The 19,539-nt window shown below is 49.7% G+C and overlaps 1 long non-coding RNA gene across 1 annotated transcript in view; it reads left to right on the plus strand.

The window, feature by feature from the left end:
- The window catches only part of LOC110257464, a 32,802-nt gene extending 22,627 nt beyond the window's left edge, over positions 1-10,175 (plus strand). The window contains exon 3 of the long non-coding RNA XR_002340082.1: positions 9,892-10,175. This is a non-coding gene — a long non-coding RNA (uncharacterized LOC110257464). The remainder of the gene's footprint in view (positions 1-9,891) is intronic.

Genomic DNA, 19,539 nt, shown 5'->3' on the forward strand with positions numbered 1-19,539 from the left:
GCCTTTTCTGTTTTCGCCCAAGCCCAGGAGGGTGGGAAGAGAGATGATTGAGCTGAAGTCCAGGAATCTGGCCTTGAATCTGCCAAAGTCTCACTCTAGGCATTGGGCAAGCCCTTCCCCAGGTGGGGCCTTGATTTTCCCATCTGTAGAATGAGACATCTCACCTTGATTGTGAAGGCCGTCACAGATGATAGCTCCTAAAGAGAAAAAGAGCGTAATCTGTCTACATATAATTGTGTTTCTCCCCTGCTTAAAACCCTTGGTGGCTCCCTATGGCCTCCAGAGTGGTCAAAGCCCCATAGGCTGGCATTGAAGGTCCCACATGGCTACCCCTGCCCCCATCTACAACTCATCTCCAACCACTCACTCTTTGCTCCAGGCATGCCTTCTTGTTCCCAGTCGGCCTCCTTATCACACTGTGCTCATTCATGCCTCTGGCCCTTTGCACCTCCAGTTCCATCTGTTTCAATGTCTGTCCGCCATTGCATTCCTCTGCTTTGTGAATGCCTGTCTATGGGTTGGTGTTTTGTTTTTAACTAACATTTACTGAGCTTTGACTATATGCCAGGTACCATGCTAAGCCCTTTATGTGTGTGTTCCAATTTAGTCTTCCCCCGAGGAAGTGGGTATTATTATCAACTCCATCTTAATTTTGAATTAACAGAGGGTCAGAGGAGTAAACAGACTGGTTCAAGGTTATGCAGCTCTTAGGTGGTGAAGCCAGGACACAAATCTGGGCAGTTTGACCCCCAGTCAACAGAAAACTAGACAACAGGTTTGAATTCAGGTCTGTTTGCTTCCAGAGCCAATGTATTTAGTCACTATTCCATGCCTCCTCTGCCTGCAGAATTCCCATGCAAGTGCATGAACTGGATTCATTCAACCCATGGCATTTATTGAGCATCTTCTGGGTACCAGGCATTAAGTCAAACTCTTCAAGAACAGTCACTTCCTTAATCCTCACACTAGCCCTAGGCAGCCATCATCCTTGGTCCCATTTTGCAGACAAGGACAGCTGAGGCCCAGAGAGGTAAAGTGAAGTTCATACAGCCAGTAAGTGGTGAAGTTGGGACACACACCCAGGCAGTCGGATATTCAGACCCAAACTTGACCTCTTGGCTGCACTGACCCTCGACTTGCCATAAGGTTCAAGATCCAGTTCAGACATCATCTTCAGGATGTTAAATAGCAGAATCCCAGGGAATTCATGGCTCTGGCCTGTTCTTCAGCCCTCTTGGCCAGAGGCTTCACAGCTGACAATGCAGGATACAGTATGGTTTGGACAGAAGTCAGTTACCTGGCAACACTGTCAGGTACTCTCCTCTAGTTTCCAGCCTGATGTACCGACCACCAGCCCCCATCCCACCTCATCCCCACCCCCTTGGGCCTCAGGCTCTGAATCTAAACAAACGCAAAGCCAAATGACTTTCACTCTGTCCCTTCCAACTCAGTGATTTTGGAGGAGAATAAATACCGAAGCCACTGGCATGAATAGAAATTAATATAGAACCGTGCTAACTGTGCAGGGATGTTTTTTAAAAAGAAAAAAAATCCTCAATTTAAAATCTCAACACAAATAGACTCTTATAAGGTCAAATGAAAGATAAATGCCTCTGGAAAGCAAAGCAGTCATCATTGGGCTGAATTTTCTCTCTCCCATTTCCTCTGCTTCTCCTTCATTCTGTCCCCCATCGACTTTTCCCTTTAGCCCCTGTCTTCGCCTCCCCTCTTACCTGTCCCTTGCGTTTCCTGTTGGTATGTTTGCACGTGTCGGTTTCTCACTCTTAATTCAGCGGCAGAATTTCAACCTCAGGAGAGTAGTATGATCTTGGTAAAGTCATGTTTTCAGCTTTGTGCTTCATTTTTTCAATCCTCATAATAGGAAATATAATTACTCTTTGCAAAGGGACACGAAGCATGGCAAGACAGCCCTTCATAAAGGAAAATGATGCTTCCAACCAGTGATGGGCAGTCTCATCCACCCTCTGGGTTCAGTCCTGGAGGGTGGGCAAAGATTAGGAGCAAGCACCATCTGGTCACCCAGTGATGCCAATGAACTACTGTGGTGAATGGTCTTCTGACCTTGGCCTCTTTACTGTTAGTCTGATTCAGCCTAGAGTTATCCTAAGAAGATGATTCTGGTTTTTTAAAAAAGGAGAAGCTAAAAGATATGTAAGACCTAGTGAGAAAGAGCCTCCTTAGTGATGTGATTAAGAGCCACAGTGAATGGGAAAATAACCACGTGACAAGTTTAAATTAAAATCAGAAGGACTGTGATTAGCAGAAGAAAATGTCCTTGACAACTAAGGGGGAAACAAAACCCTGGAAAAACCCTATTGGAATGGGAGGTACTATGCTGTAATCTTTTGTCTTTTTTTTGGCCACACCTGAGGCACATGGAAGTTTCCGGGCTAGGGGTCCAATCAGAGCTGTAGCTGCTGGCCTAAGCAAAAGCCACAGCAACGCAGGATCCGAGCTGTGTCTTCGACCTACACCACAGCTCATGGCAATGCTGGATCCTTAACCCACTGAGCAAGGCCAGGGATCGAACCCATGTCTCATGGATCCTAGTTGGTTTCATTGACCATTGAGCCATAATGGAAACTCCTACGCTGTGATCTTTTTAGGGCAAGGACCACATCTTTCTTTTTCACCATATCTCCCCAGGGCACAGCAGAGGGGTTGGCTTCATAAATATTTGTAGACCAATCAACTTAACGAATAAGTGTATCTATTTCTGGAGCCCCCTAAGATAAGACTAGACTCATTTTCCCCAGAGCACAGAGCCTTATACATAGCACCTGCTCATCAACCACTGAATGAATGTTGAATATGTGAGTTTTTCGGTTGCAGATTTGCTGCCACTGACCAATTACCTCTTGAGGACCAGGTGGATAAGGAAGGGGAAGAGGGCATCTCCGGGGTGGAGCAGGAAGGGAGGGGGCACCTGAGTGACACTTTGTCAAGGTTCCCAGGCATCCCTACCTGATCAGTGTGAGGCATTTCAATAATGGGAAGCAGAGGGTTGGATTGAAAGAATGACAGTAGCCCAAGTATCATCTCCTTGTAAGAGGCACCAAGCCAGTGGCTTGAGAGAAGAGGGCTGGGACAATGGAGACACTGGAACTAATAGCTTTTTGGCCCAGGAAGGCACTTAACTGGGAGTCAGGAACCATGGCTTCTAAGCTCAAATCATAAGAATGTCAGAAAAACACCCAAGGGCCCGTGCAATCTGATCTAGTCCTAGAGCACAGACTGGGTTTCCTGGGAGACAGAGTCAGAAATGGAAATCAGTAGGAAGGGTGCTTACTAGGGAGTGCTCTTAGGGTCAACACCTGTGGATGAGAAGGGACGGGATTGAGATTGAGCAGAGAGAAAGCAGAGTGGTGATACAGCCTCCCCAGAGGCCTCAGCCACCTCTATGGGTGGTTCTGAAGCTGGAATGAGATTTCAGTTGTCCAGAGTTGGGAAGGGCCTTTGCACTGCCATATAAACCAGTTATTGGACACAGGCTGCCCCAGGAAAAGGTGTTACCTTGAGTGAAGCAGCTTCCTTCAGCTGAGGCAATCCCTGTAGAGGACTGACGACCGCTGGCTCTCTGACGGTGGCATCCCCCCCGCTTGGTGGGAAAGAAACCTTTGGTTCTGCAAGGGGATCTGGATGGGCATTGCCTTACCCGTGCAGTGTGCTACCTCCTTCCATTAACACACACCTTTATTGCAATCCTACAAACTAGATATTATTATCCAGTTTCACGGATGAGAAAACTGAATTTTGGAGACTGTATCTACTGGGTTTTTTTCCCAAGCGCCACAACAAGCAACTACTAGTTGTGGAGCTGATTCAAACCCAGGTCTTTTTGGCTCCTAAGCCTTCCTTTTTTAAGAACATCTCACTGGCATAAGATTCTTTCACCCTACCCCCGATACTACCTGTTCACTCTGAAGACTTTAACAAATAGCCTCTTGTCCATGAGACTCAGCCTCCTTAGCTGTGAAATGGGGGACTTGGACTATATCTGAGATTCTTAGCTAGGGGTCCACAAACCCCATGAAAAATAATAGGCTTATTTTGGTAAGTATGAGCAAAATTTTGGATTTGTAAATATTTCTGGGTAGAGGGTCTTAAAAGGCTTTCGAATCCCCAAAAGAGGTTGAGACATGCCGGACCTATGGTCTAAGGTCCTCACATGTGCTGTAATTCTGCACCCTTTAGAGCTGAAAGACCACAGCACCAAAGTCATTCAGCACCACGGGCATAGCCACAGCTGCCCTCTTTTGTGGCCAAGGTCCCAACAACTTTTATACTGACCCCTAAACAAAGAATGGATGATGGAAAACCCTTGACTGCCCAGAATCAGTGAGCTGGGAAGTCAAGAGCCTGCAGTAGACACAGATGGTTTTTCCACTCCCTCCCCCCCCTTTTTTTTTTTTTGGTAAAGAGTCCCAAATGTTGCAGTTGTCCTCTCAGTGACATTTCCCCCATCCTGGGGGCCTCCCGTTCCTCTCCCCCCATCAGTGGTGAAGAGGGTATCGGTCTGGGCAGTGGAGTACCCTGGTGACAGATTAGTGCTGCCAACCACCGACACAAAACCATTTGGTGTGGGGAAATGATAGATGCTAACACTCATTTTAAACACAGGCAACTGAATTCCTGCAGACAGGCGCCACGGCTGGAATTTAGGGCACAGCTGCTAGGTTCAGATAAGGTGCAGAATCAGCCCAGCATACCTCGATGTTACTTAATAATGAAAATGTGGTGATTGATGCTGCTGTCTCGAGGATATAACCTCCCCATTTGGAGGTTTTCAGCTCCCAAATCATCCATTTCACCGTTTTTTTTCCCTTCTTTCTTTCTTTTTTTGGAAAGGTGATGTGGGGGAGGGGTGGATAAAGGATTGGTGGTGTACTGTGCCTGGCAGCAGGAATCTCATGATCCTAAGAATTTGAAAAAGTCCAAAGAGCTTAGTAAAAAGAATTCAATTCTGACCAGTTCACCTGGGACAGTAAGTTCAACACGAAAGACTGAGTTAGACCAGTTACTCTTAATATTTTGATGGTCAAGGGCTTCTTACCCTCCCCCTCCCCATTTCTGTGATGTCACAAAGAGCCAATCAGAGTTTCTGATTTACCTTCCACCCCTCCCCTGAGCTACAGGAGAGATGGACCATTTATCTGCTGCCTCTTAAACAGTGCCCCTGGAGGAAATTCAGGTTTGCCATGTCCAAAACTGAGCTCATCATCCTTCTCCTCCCACCTGTCCTTTTTTTCTCGTTTTGACAAAAGGTGCTACCCACGACAGATCCCTCGGCATTATTCCAGACTCCTCCTTCTTTCTCATCTCCCATGTCCAGCCCCCCAATCATGCTATTTTTATCTCCCAAATCATTCTCTCTTGAATTCTGTACCCTCATAGCCTTAAAATACCCTCTTGCCCTCTTTTTCCTAAATAGCCTCCTGGGCTCCAGTCTTTCTCTCCAATCCACCAATCCATTTTCCATCCTGAACATGAGTAAGTTTCCTAAACAGAAACACACCATGTCCCTTCTCTACTTAAAACCCAACAATGGCATCTAACTTCCTGTGGGACAGAGTCCAGTTTCCTTATCTTAGTGCCCAAGCCTTTTAAGACCGGGTCCCAGCCTATATCTATAGCACACCCTTCAATGTATCCCACACTCTGCTGGAACTAGATGAACCACAAGCGGATTTCTGCCTCCTTGCCTTTGCATGCGCTGGTTCCTCTGCTTTGGAGGCCCTCCCTCCTCTTCATCTTCTTCAAGACTCAAATGTTTTGTACTTAGAGAAAGCTTCTGATTTCTCTCTTTTTTCTGTGCTGTTATGGCTATAGTCGCCTTGGATTACAGTGATAGGGAGCGAGCCATCATCCCTTCACTTGACCTCACCTGCTAGAACGGGGTTCAAGCCCCTGTTCACCGTTTATCAACTCTCTGATCTTGAGGATGTCAGGTACTCTCTCTGACCCTCAGATGTTTCCTCTCTAACATGGGGATAGTAATAGGACTTAGCAGGTGGCTGTGAAGATTAGATGATAGAGGTAAAACATCTAGCATGGACTCTGGCACATAGTAGGTGCTTAATACATGTTAATTCCCCAGGAGGGAGCTGTTGTTAACCAGAGCCCAGGGACCACTTGAGAAGAGCCTGTCTCAGCTCAGAGTCCTAGAAGCAGAGCGTGAGAGAGATTTGGTGGACAGGATTTATTGAGGAAGTGCTCTTAAGAAAAATGAGCAAAGGAGGGAAGGAGGCAGGAGAGGGCAGGGGACAAGCACAGATGTTATCTCAGATTATCCCCAGGGGGCTCTGGAGCGTATGTTGTACCATAGGTTGTCAGCCGTCATTGGCTGTGAGCTGCCCTGGATGGGAGGTGGGGGTGTGTGGCCTTCCTAGAAGAGGTGGCCCTGGTCAGTGGAGGCAGCTTTGCAGAGAAGGGAGCAGCTGTTGAGGGGGATTCCACCCTACAGCAGCTGGGGGATGGCTATGCCTGCCTGAGAAAGAGGGTCTGGAAGGGGGACCAAGACGACCCATCACAGTGTCACAGGAGAGAGTCATGGCTTTCAGGGGACTGAGAGGTTGTTCTTCACGGAATGAAAGCAGAGTCCAGACTTTATAGCTGCCTCACGTTTCATTCACTCAATAATTCATGTATTCACTCTAAAGGTATTTATTGAGCATCTCCTGTGTTTCCAGAAATTGTATTAGGCTCTGGAGAATATGCTAGAGAGCAAAAAGTGCCTGTAGGGACCTCATAGTCTAGGGCGAGTGACAGATGGTCATCAAATAGTCACACCAAAAGACAAAGGTCCCTGAAGAGAAGCAACTCAGTTCCATGAGGATGTATAACAGAGGGACCCAGGTCAGCCTGGAGGCGAAGGGAGGCTTCACGGAAGAGACTTTTGAGTACAGATCTGAAGGATAAGACTTTACCATTGAAAGATGGCGTTGTAATTAGATGGGGAAGGGAAGGTGTGGGGTTCTCTTCCTACTTCTCTCTTATAGTTCTGCTGAAACTGGAGGGAGTGCCACTGCCTTAGGCCTGTTGTCAGTCATTTACACTTGAGTATGAATGAGATTTTACTTCTTTTCTGAGAAAAGAGTTTGCTGAAGGGAAATGAAGAGAAAGTCTAGGGGCAATACATACTTTGGAGAAAAGTTATTTTAAAAAAGCAGAAAAGGGGAGTTCCCGTCGTGGCGCAGTGGTTAACGAATCCGACTAGGAACCATGAGGTTGCGGGTTTGGTCCCTGCCCTTGCTCAGTGGGTTAACGATCCGGCATTGCCCTGAGCTGTGGTGAAGGTTGCAGACGCGGCTTGGATCCCGCGTTGCTGTGGCTCTGGTGTAGGCCGGCAGCTGTAGCTCTCACTCGACTCCTAACCTGGGAACCTCCATATGCCGAGGGAGCGGCCCAAGAAATAGCAAAAAGACAAAAAAAAAGCAGAAAAGGGGAGTTCCCATTGTGGCGCGGTGGTCAACGAATCTGACTAGGAACCATGAGGTTGGGTTGAGATTCCTGGGCTTACTCAGTGTGTTAAGGATCTGGCACTGCTGTGAACTGTGGTGTGGGTCACAGATGCCGCTCGGATCCGTGTTGCTGTGGCTCTGGTGTAGGCTGGCGGCTGCAGCTCCAATTCGACCCCTAGCCTGGGAACGTCCATGTGCCGCGGGAGTGGCCCCAGAAAAGGCAAAAAGACCAAAAAAAAAAAAAAAAAAAAAAGCAGAAAAGGGGAGTTGAGCAGAAAAGGAAAGCAAAGCTTTGAGAAAAACTTTTTTTTTTTTTTTTTTTTAACAGCTGTACCTGTGGCATATGGAAGTTCCCAGGCTAGGAGCTGAATTGGAGCTGAAGCTGCGGGCATACGCCACAGTCACGGCAACAATGGATCTGAGTTGCATCTGCAACCTACACCGCAGCTTGTGGCAACGCTGGATCTTTAACCCCATTGAGCAGGGCCAGGGAGCGAACCCACATCCTCACGGACCATATGTTGGGTTTTTAACGTGCTGAGCTGCAATGGGGACTCCTTGAAAAAAAACTTGATTTTGCATCTTGCAGTAGCTGCTTCCACCTTTTTTTATGGCTTCTCTCCCTCTCACACAAGCTTTGGGAGCTGTGGGGAGAAGGCTTGGAGACACCCATGCCCAGGGTCTGCCTTTCTTGAAGCCAGAGCTGGCAGCTATCTATGCAACATGGTATCAAATCCTTCTCTCTGCCCAATCCTACTGCCAACGGGTCGCTGGTCATTACCTGAAGTTCCCGCTGTTAGCATCTCAAAGCCTAGGCTAGTCTCTGGAGCTCAGTTCTCATTCTAGCTCTCTTCTGACCTTGGGCATGTCCTTGCCTTTCTTACACACACGGAAAGGCCCGTACTCAATTTCTCTGAGGTCCCTGCAGCCTTAGCTATCTATCTGTTTCTCTCTTACTCACTACAGCTCCACTAAGGTTGCAAACTGAAGGTGGTGATCTGGGGATCCCCAAGAGGGGAATCTGAGCGCCTGGAACCCAGGCTGGGCCCCTTTCTTAGCCCTCTGGCTCTCAGAGGTTGTGGCCCAGGAGTTGGGAGGGAGAAGGGAGCTGGAAGAGGCCTCCGGCCGCTTGTGGGCCCTTTAAATGCTGCCCAAATGATACCTGCTCCCCAGATTGCTGCATGCAGCTGTCAGACACGCGTCAAGGTCAGGGGTGTGCATCTACCCCAGACACAGCAATAATGGCTTCTAATGGACTGTAAACAGGTGAAGTTTCCTCCAAAGATGCTGCGCCGCAGCTAGAACAATAAAAGCTCTTTTCTCCTTAACCCTCTCCTGGAGTTTAATCGTGCCATGACTGCACTTTCTCCAAACAAAGCCTTCTCCAAGACTGTCTTGCCAGGTATCTCATCCATCCTTAACCACAGGTCAAGAGGAAGGGTATTATTTTGTCCACTTTATGGGTAGGGAAACTGAGGCCCAGGGAGGGAAACAGACTTGCTTGAAGTCTCAGAGTTATGATGTGGCAATCGGGACTAGAAATTAAGCCTTCTTTGGTCTCATAGTCCTTGCTGAGTAGACCCTACTCTCTAATGACTGGCATTGGACTTTGCCAGAAGTTGCAAGAGAAATAAAGAGTCATCTTGGGGACCAGAGTTCTAGAGGGAAAATGAAGGCTTTGAATCAGATCAGCCTCAGTAAAGTTCAGACTCCTTCATGCCCTGCCTCGAATAAAACTGAGATGTCTGAAACTTCCTAGAGGAATTGACCTTAGCACTGGGGCTGCCACCTGCAAAGCAGTGACCCAGGTCCTGAAACCCACCCCTCCTCTGGTCCCCAAGGTTGTCTTGCAACAAGCAGGCAGAGAGCAGCGCCCCCTCCCTTCCTCCAGCCCTGCACCAGAGGGCAGGAGCGAAGACAGCGAGGGCCATAAATAAGGCCAACGAGGAGGCAGTAATTCGGCTGGCCATTTCCCGTCACGCTGCTACTTTTAGTGCCACCACCGTCACAGCCGAGGCTGCCGGGGGAGGTTGGATGGCTCCTCCGTGGGTCGTTTTTTCTGAGCCTGTTAGATGCCAGGCGGGGAGGTGAGGGGAGTGAGGACAAGGGCGAGAGGGGAGGGGTAGGGATTGGGACCTCACCCCCCCACCCCCATGCCCGCCAGCAGCTTTCCCACCCTCGAGCTCCTCGCTGCCCTTCACCCCCTGAATGCAGATCTGTCTCCTCTTGGATCAGCGTCTCCCAGTGAAACTCAGAAGAGGGCCCCTTGTCCTCCACTGTAGCTGCACATGCGCTCATGCTCTCATGCCCGGCTTTATTTCTCTCCATCGCCCTGTTCACCATCTGACATACTGATCCTTTAGTGACTTTTTTTTTTTGTTTTGTTTTGTCTCCTGTTTCTCCCCAGCAGATGATCTCCTCTCACCACACTCCTGAGGGCAGAGATTTTTGTGTTTTGCTTATGGCTCCATTCCTAGCCCCTGGAACTGTGCCCAGCACTTAGTAGGTGCTCAATAAAGTGCAGAATGAACCTTTGCATTTGGCCTCTCTTTGTTATCTCATACTTCATTCAAAGCCTATCGATGCTAATAAAAGAACCTGTGCATTCCAGGCCCTGGGTGAAATATAGGTAGCATCCAAATGAACCACGCAGCCCCCATCCCCACCCTCGAAGTGAGGGGCATGGCTGTGTGCAAAGAGGCACAACAGAGGAGTTGGGATTGCTGACTCTGGAGTCAAAATGCCTGGCCTTTCTTGATGTGTGATCTCAGAAGAACTTCCTGAACTTCTGAGCCTCAGTTTCCTCATCTGTAAAATGGGGATAGTTGAAGGCATTGTAAGGAGTCAGTGAGGACATGCATTCCCATGTGCTTTAGCGTAGCCTCAGGTGCTAGGCGTGCCCTGTGAACATGGCCACTGAGCTATGATTACTACTGCGTGTAATCACAGGCTGAGGTCCGCTGTGAAGGAGCCAGCAATCTGAAGTGGAAGGTCAGGGGTGGTCTCCAAGGAAGCAACATATGACCAGGGCATCCAGAAGCCCAGGGTTCCTGGTGGAAGAAACAGAAGGAGCAAGGTCACAGAGGTGTAGGAGGAGCTATAGGCTCCCGTGGGGGGGGGGTGAGTGTGTGTGTGTGTGTGTGCGTGCGTGTGCGTGCGTGCGTGCGTGTGCATGCATGCATGAGGGGGGTGTGGTGGGAGATGAGGAGGGAGAAGTAGAGGGGGTGAGATCAAGGGATCCTCAAATATTGAGGGGAGGCATTTGAATCCTGTCCTGGGGTGTGGGAGTCACTGAAGGAGTCTGAGTGGGGTAGGGTGTGGCCAATAATAGGATTTAAAACATCTGTCTGAGATGGCCTGGATGGGGCTAAGGGGACAGGAGGCAGAGAGGGCTGCCAAAAGAAGGCTGATATTCCAGATGGAAGATGCCAAGCTTAGACGAGTGTCAAGGGAACAGCTGGGGGCTGGCAGTGGTACCCAGACCCAGGCTCCCTGCTGATGGGCAGAGGCTGCCTTGTGATGCCCGCTTGACACCCACCTCCATCCCCAAGAGGGTACCAGGGGAGGAAAGAGGAGAAAAACTTAGGGTTTATGTCCCTAGTCCCCTCCTGAAATACCTCTGACACTCAGATACCCCAGTCATCCTCCCAGCTTGGCGGGTGGAAATCCCAGCTCCTCCACCTACTAGCAGCATGACCTTGGGCAAGTGGCTTCACCCTCCTGGGTCTGCTTCTTTATCTGAAACATGAGGGTAGGCCAAGCAGGGAATGACCCCTGCGTCCTGGCTCTATCAGGCCCATCACCCTTAGGGGAAACGCCTCCTCCCCTGGGTAGTTGTAAGAATTCCACGTGGGAGTTCTCATTGTAGCACAGTGGTTAACGAATCCGACTAGGAACCATGAGGTTGTGGGTTCAATCCCTGGCCTCGCTCAGTGGGTTAAGGATCCGGCGTTGCTGTGAGCTGTGGTGTAGGACCCCTAGCCTGGGAATCTCCATATGCTGCAGGTGCAGCCCTAGAAAGACAAAAAAAGACAAAAAAAAAAAAAAAAAGGAATTCCACGTGAAGTCTCCAGAAGGAACTTGCTACTCAGTGGGGGCTCAGTCAGTAGCCTCTCTTCCTCCTCCACCCCCTTTTCTTATTTTCTTTGTACCCCAAGAAGATCTGCTGGGTTCAATTCTCTGCTCTGGGATATCTGACCAATGAGGGCATTATCATCTGGACACCACTTTCTAGTTTACACAGCATCTTTAGCTCACTGGATGCTCATATTAGAGGAATTATGAGCCCGTTTGTACGGATGAGAAAACAGGTGCAGAGATTAAGCAGCTCTGCTAAGGTCACACAGGATTCAAACTCAGGCCTGTTTGGTCCAAGCCCAAAGAGTTTCCCCTTCAGCCTTGCCTCTTCCCCAAGCATGTGTCTGTGAACAGGCTGAAGGTGTCAGAAGCAGACCCAGAAGTGAAGTGAAGCCACTTGCCCAAGGTCATGCTCCTGGACTTCTTGAGACCTGCTATGTGCCACATCCCTCACATTCCTTCTGTCTCATCTTTCTGATGGATGCCGTCAGCTGGAACTGTCCAATTACAGATGCAGAAACCAAGACTCAGGGACGTGCCAGCTCTGGGAGCTGAGATTCAAGCCTCACAGTTGCCTGAATCCTTCGGCCAAGTTGTAGCTCCAAGGGTGGGAAGTTGGTGGTCCAGGTCAGAGGGATGCCACGGCCAGTGAGGGAGGAGAAGCAGGGCAGGGGCAGCTGTGTGCACAGGCCTTGTGTGGTTTAGGTTTCTGGTTGGGGTCAGGGGCGGGCCTGGCCCAGTGTTCTTGGGTCACAGCCCAGCTGCCTTCTCCCCTCTGTCCCTGGAGCCCCCTCTCCAATAAGCTTCCTTACTGGCCTTCCTTTGGCTTCTTCAACCACAGGAAGTCCTCTGGGCAGCTGACAGCTGTGACCTCCCCAGGAACCTGGAGTGGGGCTTGGGGACAGTCTCGTCAGGATACAGGCCTTGTCCAGTGGCCCCAGATCCAGCCAGTGCGTCCCTCGGTCTAACTCAAACCTCGTTAGGGGAGTTCCTGTTTTGGCTCAGAAGCAAGAAATCTGACTAGTATCCATGAGGACACAGGTTTGATCCCTGGCTTCCATCAGTGGGTTAAGGATCTGGTGTTGCCATGAGCTGCGATGTAGGTTGCAGACATGGCTTAGATCTGGCGTTGCTGTGGCTGTGGTGTTGGCTGGCAGCTGCAGCTCTGATTCCACCCCTAGCCTGGGAACTTCTGTATGCTGCTGGTGTAGCCCTAAAACAAAGCAAAACCCCCTTGCGTTACAGACTTGGCCCCACTGACTCCTCAAAGTGCCAAGGGGACAGAGAGGTGAGGTGGAAATTACTCAGCCCCTAGTTCAAGTTGCTACCCCCTTCCTAAGGACTTTTGGAAAAGTCACTTTACCTCTTGGAGGCCTTATTTTCTACTCAGGGGCTAGTCCTTGCTAAGGGGGTCTTATTCCCATTCTACATATTAGGACACTAAGGCTCAGGGAAGAGAACGAAGTGCTGAAACCAGGCAGTCTGGTTCCAGGATCGGAAATGCTCTTGACGCCTATCTTAAAACTAAGAGTAGTAGAAACCTCATAGCCTGGGAGTTGGAACAACTTGTGTTTTCATCTTGGCTTCACAGTGTTTTCATTCTGTGGTCCAGGACACGTCACTTTCCCTCTCTGAACCTCAGTTCTTCACCCATAAATTGTGCATCATTGCAAAACAATGAGAATAAATGCTGAGTGTGAAAGCACCAGGTGCATAATAGGTGCACAGGAAAGTAGCTGCAGCTACTGTTTGTCCATCTGTAAAACAAGAAGTTGGCACCAGAATATCTCTCTCTGGAGGTTCAAGTCCAACCCTCAGCTCCCAGGCGAGCTGTTGGTGTGGGCGGGGCTGTTCAGGTGTTCACAAACCATGCTGGGCAGGCTCCCAGCTCCATCCTTCCAGGGGCAGTGACCAGTGAAGGGAGGGCTCGGCTTCGAGGTGGTCTGCAGGAGGGGGCGACGAGAGGTGGACAGGTGAGCGAGGAGAGGATTTTAGGGACGTTGACTCTCAACCACCAAGCATTGTGCTGGGCTCCAAGTACAGTCAACTGTAGAGGGCGTGGGCCCCTGCAGGGAAGCTCAGCTGAGGCTCAGGCCCAGGGGAAAAGGGAAGAACATGGTTAACAGAATGTGGCTTGTTCCGGGGAAGAGTGTGAGAGCCTAGCTTGGCAGAAACGATGCTCAGGAACCTGATGTACTAGGAGGTGCCGTCTTACAAGGCAAAGAGCACTGGGACGTGTGATAAAATTGTGTAGAAACACAGACACACACACAAGCAAAACTGGGGAAATCTGAATAAGATCAGTGGATGATACGTCCATATCTTAGTTGGAATATTGTACGATAATTTCACAAAATGTCATCTTTTGCAAAACTGGTAAAGGATGCATGTTATTTCTCTCTATTACGTCTTCCAACTGCATTTGAATGTACAATTATCTCAAAATAAAGGTTTAGTTGAAAACAGAGAGAGACTGAGATGGACACACACACACACACACACACACACACACAGAAAGAGAGACAGACAGACACACACACAGAGAATAGGGTCTTGGACTCAAATCCCAGCTCTTCCTCTTTCTCACTTTGTGGCCTCAGGCAAGTCCCTTCACTCTTTTGACTCTCTGTTTCCTTATTTGTAAAATGGAGATAAAATAGAAGCCATTTAGAACTGAAAGACAATGAAAGTATGTCACATCCCCTCCGGGGCATGCAGACGAGATAATATTCAGAGGGAAATTTTTAGCTTCTAATGCATTTGTTAGAAAGCAAGGTTGAAAAGTTAAATTAATTGAATCTTCCATTCAGGAGAGTTAGAAATATAACAAAATAAATCCAAAGAAAAGGGAACAAAGGAATATAAAAAGATAAAAGCAGAAATGGACGAGTCATAAATGAGATGGAGATGATAACCCCTACAAAGCAGAGCTGTGGCGAGAATGAAACAAGATCATTCATTCATTCGCTCAAGAAAAATGTGTTGCACACACTGTATGTCCAGCACAGACTATATTCGAGGCGCGGTGCTAAGTACTAGGGGACAAAGGGAAGCAAAACATACAGTCCTGCCCTCAGAGAGTTTTCAGTCTAAAGAAAGAGGCAAAAAGAGACAAAAGCAGTACACTGTGCAGTTCCCGCTGTGGCTCCCGTAGGGAACCTGACTCGTATCGATGAAGATGCAGGTTTGATCCCTGGCCTTGCTCAGTCAGTTAAGGATCCAGCATTGCCATGAGCTGTGGTGTATGCAGGTCGCAGATGCGGCTCAGATCCCGCTTTGCTGTGGCTGTGGTGTAGGCTGGCAGCTGCAGTTCCAATGTGACCCCTAGCCTCGGAACTTCTATATGCAGAAGTAGATGCAGCCCTAAAAAGAAAAAAAAGCAGTCTGATGTTCAGTGAAATCTAGGAGGAAGCAAAGGGGGCTGGGGAGAGTCTAGAAGTGGGGGCTTGGCACGGGGGAGCAGGGAGTGTTCTCCCAGGAGATGGTATCTCAAGTTGGCATGAAGGTCAAATGGAGTTGTTCAAGTGTTCTTGGCAGTGAAAATAGCATTTACCCGTGTCTGAGGCAGGACAAGTGATGCCCCAAGAGAGAAAACAAGCATTCCTGATATTCACTGAGTACTTAAAACAACCTTGTGAGGTAGGGACTATTGTTACTTCCATTTAGGGTTGGGGGAATTGAGGCTCAGAGAGGTTTCTTTCCTTCTCTCTCGCTCTCTCTCTTTTTTTCTTTTTAGGGCCACATCCAGGGCATATGGAAGTTCCCAGGCTAGGGGGCGAATTGGAGCAGCAGCTGCTGGCCTGGCCACAGCCTCAGCAACGCAGGATTCCAGCCCGATCTTCGACGTACACCTCAGCTCAAGGCAAGGCTGGATCCTTTAACCGACTGAATGAGGCCAGGATCAAACCCGCATCCTCATGGATACTTGTTGGGTTCTTAACCTGCTGAGCCACAATGGGAACTCCTCAGAGAGGTTTCTTAACTTTCCCCAGATATTTCAGTAGGAAGTGATGAAGTTGGTGTTGAACCCAAAGGCTGGGACAGAGCTTACCCACTTGAGGGGGGTGTGACTCCAGGGCAGTCTAATGTGGGGGAAGGGGAAGTGGAGTAGAAGAGGAGGGCAGTGCAGGTGCTGTGTCTCCAAACCAGCCACAGATCGGAACCAAAGCCTGGGGGCACTAGTCACATGGGGCGGCACATCACAAGCCCCGGAACCTCCCTTCTTTGGAAGAGCCCATTCCTCTGTGGCTCCGCCCTCTCTGACTGTTGGTATTCTCACTTTGCTCCGTGGGGTGCTGTTACTTGGCGCCCCTGGGAAGCCACTCGGGGAAGCAGATCTCATGCCCTGTCCGTGGTGCTTTGTCTGAAGGTGAAAGAGCCAGAATCTTCCCCAGATTGGATTGAACCCAAGTGTCAGCTGCTGCAGCCTGGCAGGCTTGATGGAAGCTAGTCTTCACCTAGAGGAGACCGAAGCCACCAGGTTAGGCAATGAGGCAAAGACAGAGGCCCGTCTCCCCACTGAGCGAGAGGGGACAGGTGGGACCGAATCAAAGAAGATGCCCCCTCTGGGGCTGGGGCACCAGGTCTGTCTGATTCTGGAATGTATACACAAGTGGCCAGAGCTGAGGCTGGATAGGTGGGCAGGGGCCAAAGCCCAGATGCCTTATTGGCTGACTGGAGAAATGGGACTTGATCTGCAGGCCAGTGGGAGCCGTGGGGCATCCTTAATACCTGGCAGGGTGGCTGGCACCAAGAGCTATGCAGGACAAACCAGATAGATCCCTTTGGCGGGGAGTGGGGGGGCTGCCCCATCACCCGCTCAGCTCCCCCCTCCCCCAGGTCCAGCCGTGGCAACAGCAGCGCACATCCTTCAGCGTGACATTGGAACATCGCTGGGGGAGTGGAGGGTGACGGAGCGCCATCCTGGGCGGTAATGGCTCCAGCGCCGGGAGGAAAATGACATAAATAATATCCCATTAGAGGCGCCGAGCTGCTCTGCTGAGTGCCTTGTTTTGCTGGCAACATTATGGGCTTCATAAACAGACTCATTTATTTTCCGGTCCTCGCTCTGGCTGAGGTGGGGGGGCAGGGGGTGAGTGCTGGGGAAGGTGACTGGGGGCTGCAGAGGTGATGGGGAGCAAGAACAGAAGGATCCTGTCCTGGCTGTCGTTTCAGAGGCCCACACCGTCCACCCCTCCAACCTCAGCCAGCACACCTTCTGCCTGTCCCAGCCCCAGCCTTTCCTGAACTCCCCTTCTCCCACCTGGAACGCTTGCCCCAGCTCAGTCTTTAGAAATCACACTGCTTCACGGAGTTCCTGTTGTGGCTCCATGGGTTAGGGACCCAACTGGTATCCATGGGGGTGTGGGTTTGATCCCTGGCCTCTCTTGGTGGGTTAAGGATCAGGCATTGCTGCAAGCTGTGGCATAGGTTGTGGATGTGGCTCAGATCTGGCGTTGCTGTGGCTGTGGCTGTGGCATAGGCCTGCAGCTTCAATTTGACCTCTAGCCTAGGAATTTCCATATGCCATAGGCATGACCCTAAGAAGAAAAAGGAAAGAAAAAGAAATCACACTGCTTCCTGCAAGGCCCAACTCCAGAACTCCTGTCTCCATGCAGCCTTCCTTGGTTCCCCATTCTTCTGGGACTTCACAGCTCCTTTAGCTCTTGTTGAAGCAGAATGACATCCTGGTGATGGATCTGGATTCAAATCCTGAGCCTGCCATTTGCAAGCTTGGTGACCTGGGGTAAGTCCTCTAACCTCTCTGAGCCTCAGTTTCCTCTTGTGAAAGTGGTGATCATAACACCTTACAGGCCTGTTGAGAGACGTGCCTTTTAGGCTTGTCTGACACACAGCAGATTTCCATAAATAATTGCTCTTCTTGTCCCCTTTGTTTTGTACATAGAAATTTGGGCTCTCCTCTCCTTAAAGAGACAGTTCATTTTCCTGTCTCTGTCCCTCTTGGAGTCTAGACTTGGCCTTGTCGGTCAGTCTTCGGGCAGCAAAGGGAATGTAGCAAGACCAGGAATGTGTGCTCTGAGTCTTGTCCCAACTTGAACATCGATGAGCTGTGTCACCTTGAGAAAGTCCCTTCCCCTCTCTGGGCCTCTCTTTCTCCAAGTGGAAAACAAAGGGACATTTGTGGCCCTTCTCAGCTCCCACTTCCAGGATCCCAGGCCAGTACTTCATCCCCCTACCTGTCAGGAGATGGGCTTTGGCTTTGGGGCCTGAGAGACTCAGCTTAGGATCCTGCTCTGCTGTGTGGCCTCAGGCAGGGACAGGACATCTCTGAGTCTTGATTTCTTTGCCTGCAAAGTGGAGAGAATAAAGCCCACTTTTCAGAGCTGGTGTGATATTTTAGTGAAATCATCTATTCCATGGTATTTACTGAGCACCTATTATGTGTCAGGCGCTATTCAAGGTGCTGGAACACAGCAGTGAACAAGACAGAGGTCCCTTCCCCTCTCACAGAGCTAGTGAAGAAAAGCAAAATGGAACAAGGGGGCTCTGACTTAGTGCTCTTGGGAAGGGCTCCCCCGAGGAGGTGACGCATGTGCTGAGATCTTGTCCTGGTTATCTATGCCGCGTAACAACTGACACTAGTGGCTAAACCAACAGCAATGACTTTGTTGTTGCTCATGGTTTCTGTGATTCAGGGATTTGGGAAGGGTTCTCCTGAGCAGTTCTGGCTCAAGGTCTCTCAAGAAGTTACAGTCAGAGAGTTTCCCCAGTGGTGCAGTGGCTTAAGCATCTGGCATTGTCTCTGAAGTGGCTTGGGTCACTGCTAAGGTGCAGGTTAGATTCCCGGCCCAGTGCAGTGGGTTAAGAATCTGATGTTGCCACAGTTATGGCGTAGGTTGCAGATGCGGCTCAAATTCCATTCTTGGCACTGGAAATTCTGTATGCCAAAAGTGCAGCCAAAAAAAAAGTTTTAGTCAGATGGTGGCTGGGGCTGGAGCAGCAGGGAGGAGGTGGGGTGGGGCTGCTGGGCATTTCTTTCTCTCTCCGTGTGTAGTTCAGGGCTTCTCCATGAGGTCTCTCTGCGTAGGCTAGCTTGGGCTTCCTCAAAGGATGGCATCCTCCAGCCATCATGCTGCTTACACGGTGGCTCAGGGCTCCAGGGTCAGTGTCCTCCACGTCCAACTCAGAAGTTCCAGTGTCATTTCTGTGGTATCCTGTTGGTTGTAATCAAGTCATAAGCCTATCTCTAATCAAGGGGAGGAATGTCAAGGTTATATTTTATGAAGAACATGTAGGATGCAACCTTCTTTGGAAAATACAATCTTCCATAGATCTACAGGATGAGTTGGAGCTAAATAGGGGAAGAAGAGAGGGAAGAAGGTTCTAAGCAGAGGGTTGATTGGTACAAAGACTGTGAGGTGGAGGAGAATATCTGGCTTGGTACTGAGAAAGCATGAGGGAGACAGTGGTGAATGAGACAAAAATCCATGACCTTTCGGAGTTTACCTTCTAGTGCGGAAGATAGACAATAAATAAATACACAAATAAACAATGTAATTTGGGATTGTGCTGAGAAGAGCATCCTTTGGTGCTGTAATAGAGTGCGCTTAGAGGCTGGGGTATTATTTCAGGCTGGGAAGGCCTTTTCGAGGAGGTAACAGTTGAGCTGAGATCTGTGGCTGAGAAGGAACGGGTTGGTCATGCAAGGAAGTGGGGAAAGAGCTTTCCATTGGGGGGAACAGCATGTGCAAAGACTAAGAGGTGGGGAAGGACTCAGCAGTGTAGTTGGAACTTGGTGAGCAAGTGGGCAAGCAGGTATGATGTGATGACGGGTGGGGAGGGGAGGCCAGCTTTCACAGTGCCCCGGCAATGATTTTGGATTTATTTCTAAGTGTGATAGGGAGCCACTGGGGTGGTGGTGGGGGGAGTGATAGAATCTGATTCTGCAATAAAGATCCTTCTGGCTGCCGTGTATAGAATGGAGTGGAGGGGGCAGGAAAGGAGGCAGGGAGCCTAGGCA

Source organism: Sus scrofa, chromosome 17, assembly GCF_000003025.6.
Source record: "Sus scrofa isolate TJ Tabasco breed Duroc chromosome 17, Sscrofa11.1, whole genome shotgun sequence".
Taxonomy (NCBI): Eukaryota; Metazoa; Chordata; class Mammalia; order Artiodactyla; family Suidae; genus Sus; species Sus scrofa.